The following is a 6,070-nucleotide window of genomic DNA, read 5'->3' on the forward strand; positions in this document are numbered from 1 at the left end:
TTTCAGAAAATCAATTTGATATGCCTTGCCACTGAATGCCTCTTTAAATTCTTTTACATTTTTTTCTAACATCGAATTTAACATATCAAAAAGTTTATCAAATCTATCTAAGAATTCTATCGTTGCAGCTGCTTTAGGGGAGAGCTTTTCCAGTGCAATGTATGTTGACATTGCAGCTACAACTGTCGAACTTAAAACCTGAACTGCTAATTTCACTTTCATTTTTTCTGGATTTGTGGGATGCATATGTGAATCCGTTAATTTAGGAGCCAATCTGTTTGGCAATGATTGGTCTTTGTTAAAAAATTCCACAATATATTGCCAAGAGGTCGTCTCCCCTCTGAAGTGAAAAGTGTTGGTTAGAAGATTATTTCTTGTCGCCTTCATAAGATGTGGAGTGTCAAACATTTAAATTATTTCTTCATTCTGAACTAGAAATACTGGTTCATCCTTGAATAAGGTATTAGCTAGCTTAATGTTTGAGGCTCCCATGTCACTAATAACTATTCTAACTTTCAAACCAATAGCATTCACTTTTGAAATAACCGTGTACAGCAAATCTTTCAGTTTTGAGGCTGAACATGTATTATGAACAAAGAAATAGGCAAGAGGCTGATGTCAGTTGTAATATATACCTTTCAGCATGAACACCAAAACATTTAAAGCTGGCCTAAAACTTTTTCCTTCCCCCAAATCTTCAAATCCCACCACCTCATCTTTCCCTATGCAATAAAACAAATTAGATTTTATGGACTTTTCATCTAAACAAAGGCAACAATTTCTATCAGCGTCACAAAATGTAAGAATCTTTTCTTTGAGAGCTTCAAAGATGAAATTGTTTAAGCCAGCTTTAAAATCTATACTTTCTGTGATCCTGTTCAAGGTTCTTTTCGTTGGCAATGTAAATATTTTGGACATACCTCTGTAAGCTTTAGGACCCATAAAATATATTTTCAAACAAGTGTTCAAAAATTCTTCGGAGTATCTTCTTTGATGGGGTGTCTTGTTATGAAGATCGGCCTGCTGTTTAACAAAATCAATACATTTTTTAGGGAGGAATTTCTCGCATAACACTTTAAAGTCTTCACATGTAACATCTGACAATACAGATTTCTCGTTATTGGTTTCAATTTGTTTTTCCATTTTCCTATTTTTTCTCTTTAAAGTACAGATGCTACGTTTTAGTTTTCGCTTTCTAGGGGTATTGGAACTGAGCACAGTTGGTGTTTGTGTGTTTACATTTGTCACTGATAATGAACATTCTTCAGATCTACTCCCTTTGTTGTATACATTCGAAGGTCCAGGTAGATCTACATCTAGAAATAAGAGATGAATTGTTATTTAGGTTAACTCACAGAAATGGAATTGTTTTCACCGACAAGTTTGTAAAAACTTTCACAATTGCCAAAAATTTATACTAACCAGAACGTGTAGGTTGTACTGCACTCTCTTGAAATTCTGGTACAATGCGGAATGGGCCAGTATGCGGTCCTCCATCTAGAAATAAGAGATGAATTAATTGTTATTTAGGTTAACTCACACAAATGGAATTGTTTTCACCGGCATCTTTGTAAAAACTTTCACAATTGCCAAAAATTTATACTAACCAGAACGTGTAGGTTGTACTGCACTCTCTTGAAATTCTGGTACAATGCAGAATGGGCCAGTATGCGGTCCTCCATCTAGAAATAAGAGATGAATTAATTGTTATTTAGGTTAACTCACAGAAATGGAATTGTTTTCACCGGCATCTTTGTTAAAACTTTCACAATTGCCAAAAATTAATACTAACCTGAACGTGCATGTTGTACTGAATTATTTCGAAATTCAGGTATGTTTAGCACTGGAACAGCATCTGCAGTTAATCGGGATACTTTGGAAGTGCCTTTTTTTGTAATCATTTCTTGTGGAAAATGTAAACTGCATACCCTATACATTGAGCCATTAAGATCCCTCATAATCCGGAATAAGTGTTCACAGCCACATGCTTGAACCCATATTTTACATCTGAAATTAAATTGAGTATGTATCAGAATTTTTTTTTTTTTTTTGAGTGAAGAAGAAGTTCGTAATTTTTTTAAGATATGTGATCATCTCATTGTACTTACCTATCTCTGTCTTTTGGAAAACGAAATAAGCTTATATTTTGACTTAGGTTCCTTTTATTATTGCAACAAAATTTCACAGCGCAAATATCACCTCGTGTTGTTGTTTTCTGAGTATCCATTTTCTTTGAGATTGCTGCCACTTAATACCTGTGATCAGAGATAATCGGGAAATAATGTAGCTTAGGTTAATTTCGTTTCATTATTAGACAGCAGTGAGTAAGAATACAAAGGTTATATGTCAATGAAAAACAAATGTTGTGAAGTGGCGAAATGGGTTTTATCTTGTCACAATGCTCTGTAGTTTTTATGAAGAGTGTTTTTGTAGTTATTTAACGACGCTGTTTCAACTACTAGGTTTTTTTTAGCATCGATGGGATTGGTGATAGCGAGGTGGCATTTGACAAGACGAGGACAAGAATTCGCCATTTATTACCTGAATTCGCGTTGCAGTACGGAAACCTCAGAAAAAACCCAACAAGGTAATCAGTCCAAGCGGGGATCGAACCCACGCCCAAGCGCAACTCCGAATTTAACAGTTTCAGTTTGCGATGAAGAGTAAGTTACACCAAGACAAATCAGGCAGTACCAATAACACACACTTTTTTTACATTCTTTTTGTACATACAATCTTTGTGCTCTTAGCCATTATCATTATCTATCATTAATATTATGTCGCTAGGAAGTCAAAATACTTATTGTTGACGTTCATGTTCGCACTTCACCGCAACGGACGCCATGATGTACTACGTTGTACTTGGATCAATTCTACCAACATAAGCCTCAAACAGTGACTTGAACGTTAGCGTCAATTAGTGAATATTTTCATGATGATTGCATACGGAAGTAATTATTATTATGGTTATATTGCCATTCCTTTGCCTTATGTCTTTCAAATTGTTAAAAGATGAGTAATGTAATGTTTTCAGTTAATATTAAATTATGCCAGCACTGTCGTACATGCAGATCCATCTGGTGGAGGTTTCAGATAATACACCCGGTTTTGTGACATGCGCACTCAGAATTTGTTCCCACGAAATAGCTTATGTGTCCTTACTGTATGTTCTCTATACTGTGGTATGAACTGAAAGCGTATAGCAGATCCAATTCCAGGATAATTTGATCATCTAACATCTTGAGATACATAACAAGTAAATAACATGATCGCTGGTTCAATGTTGGAAGGTTGTATGTCATAAGAAGGGCCCGGATAGATATGCACTGAAAATACCTAAAATATGCATGCAAATATGCACTAAAAATGTTGAAAATATGCACTAACCAAATCTTGTAACTGTACTGTGGTTGGTTTTTTCCAACACTTTGTATGAAAGTAAATGAGGTTTGCTGGGTTCTTTTGGACATAATTTACCCACTATGAAGTTCGCTATGTATCTGCCACACAAATCTGTTGATTCATCAACCAAAATCCATGCGCAGTTCCCTCCCATGTCAGACCATTGGATTCATCCCGTGTCCTCTCATTAAGACAATATTTTTTAAGAAATGATCGTAGATGTGGATTATTTAATTTATGCAGTGGAATGTTCAGCATACAAAAGCTTTACAAAGGTCAGCGGAAAATGTACTAACTTCAGACCGTGATTTCGCCTGAGTTAAAAGTACCTGTTGCGTGTTCTTACCCTTTTGTTTTGACCAGAGATGTTCAGTTGTTTTCGAATGCTGTTCTAGTTAAAACTTTTTCTCGCATTTCACAGTCTTCTCACATACTTGACAATACACTATATCGCCATCACTTGAATAATCACTATTGTCTGAAATCCGCTGTTTAATTAAAAAGGATTTAGTGGACTTATCTTTAGACATTTTTAGTTTAATCTGACAGAACACCGCATAAACTATTAGTAGATGAAAGACAAGTCAACAGATGAACACCTGCAGTCCTGTCGACACAAACTTTGAGAGGGTACTGCATTGAGAAAGGAATATAAGAAATTCCTTTTGTGAAAAAGGTCTGCAACGTCCATCTACCTGCATATATTGTGAGACTGGAAGTATGGTCCCGTTAACATTTCACTTGAAATAGGAATGTTATTGTGGTGCCAAGGGTCTAGTCATAAGTATGGATAAATTCCTATATACCTACAACCTTGTAATATCAATTAATACGGGGACAAAATGGAAATCACAATGTATGAATTACATCAGTTTTCAGCATTATATTACAAGTTATTTTCTTAATTATTAACCAGAATCTCATATACTTGGTTATCATTTAACCAGCGATATTGAATCAGGAAGTCTGGTACGAGTTTTGAATGGTATGAAATATTGCAAATTTTTCAGCTTACCTTCTACTGTTAATCGTTGTCACATTGAATCATGGATTCAACCTCTGATTCTGATGTATCACTTTTACTGTCTTGCAGGCTGATAACAATGAGCTCCAAGGCAGTATCTAAACAGAGCTTTCTATTGTAATCTTCTTGAATTTATCCTGCATGATGCACACAATTTTCCCACACAGAAAAAAAAAAATTGTCTTTGTGAACCAACTTCTCTGTATCTGTTATTTTAAATGTTGTGTTCCTTTCTGCCACATACCTTTTTGCTTGCGCCCATATCAATTCTGAAGGATTATATTGGTAGTGGTAGGCAAGGAGACAGATAACGTGATGTCCTTTTTCTTGGACAATGGAATCTAGTTAATAATATCTTTGCTGACTTGTTAGCTTTCACTTTCATTAATAATTCATTACGAGTTTCCATTTCCTCGAACTGAATATTTTTTTCAGTCAGCTAAGCCATTATTTCGACTTTCTTGCTACCTTTTGTAGGCGGTTTGTCCCTTATCCTGAGTGGTAGGAGGCATTGTCCATTACAATGTGTGAAGCAGGAGGCAGATAGGGTAGAAAATTCTCAACAAACCATTTTTCAAAAGTCGTTGCATTCATTTCACAATGGTAATTAGAGCCAGCATTTTTCTTTTTACATTTAAAAACTAACTTGCTCTGAGGGATAAATCCAGTAGCAATGGAACCAGTGTGGCCCTTTAAACCATGGGTACTTTTAGACCACCAGAATCATCACTCATTACCCAACAGCTTTGTTTTATATGGTTCTGATTGACCCAGGTCTCATCTAAATGAAATATATTGCTGTGTCCTTCCTCTCGAATTTCGTGATTTTCCTGAGAAAATTGGCCCTGGCAGCTGCGATATCGCTGCACTCCATAAGAAATTTCCTCCCATTGTTACACATTTTAAAGCAGAAACAAAGCCTCTTTAAAATCCTTTACATTGAGGTCATACTGCTGACGAACTCCACTTTTTTCACTAGTTTTTCTGCTGTGGGATGGTATACATATCGTCCCTCCTCTGACAAACTAGCTGAAGTGCTAATTGTTAATTGAGTAGCTTAATATCAAAGACGGACATCTGACCTCAATCGAAATTTAGAAAGCTGTGGTTTTTTATACAACTTTTCATGCTCTTTCCAGTTATAGTGAAACCATATGCAAACTCTAACACTATATTTATAAAATAAATTGTGTTAAATATTACAAAGAACACTGTGAATTAAAAAATTGCCTCTAGATCAAAACTATGGAGACGACAGATGTCCGTCTTTGATATTAAGCTACTCAATTTTTCAGGAGAGCTAAAACAAACTTTGATTGCTCATGTAAAATCAAGTGTTATTCTTACATGGTTTGTTTCATATGTTAAAAAACTAATTTACCAACTTGTTTGAGATTAGTTTCGGTTTGTGTGCTTTTCTTTATTTTAAGGGCAGAAATGGCAGTTTCTTTACTTTGAGTAATTTTATTACACATCCTGTCTGTCATCGTATTGTAAAGTATTGAATCTGCAAAACAACCGTTAATGTTTTGTACACAGAAATTAGAGGGATTGAAAGGAAATAAGATGTGTGTGTAATATTTTATTAGAACATTTAATTTACGAGTTGAGGGCACATTCAAGAAATAACGAAACAACTTTTTT

The 6,070-nt window shown here is 35.2% G+C and overlaps 1 long non-coding RNA gene across 1 annotated transcript; it reads right to left on the reverse strand.

The window, feature by feature from the left end:
* Positions 1 to 1,656: 1,656 nt before the first annotated feature.
* LOC138711786 (uncharacterized) lies at positions 1,657 to 3,152 on the reverse strand. The gene is made up of 3 exons (XR_011335454.1): positions 2,109 to 3,152; positions 1,793 to 2,007; positions 1,657 to 1,682 (listed from the first exon to the last, which is right to left on the reverse strand). It is a non-coding gene; the product is annotated as an uncharacterized lncRNA (long non-coding RNA).
* Between the last annotated feature and the right edge of the window lie 2,918 nt (positions 3,153 to 6,070).

This window comes from Periplaneta americana, chromosome 13 (genome assembly GCF_040183065.1).
Source record: "Periplaneta americana isolate PAMFEO1 chromosome 13, P.americana_PAMFEO1_priV1, whole genome shotgun sequence".
Classification (NCBI taxonomy): domain Eukaryota; kingdom Metazoa; phylum Arthropoda; class Insecta; order Blattodea; family Blattidae; genus Periplaneta; species Periplaneta americana.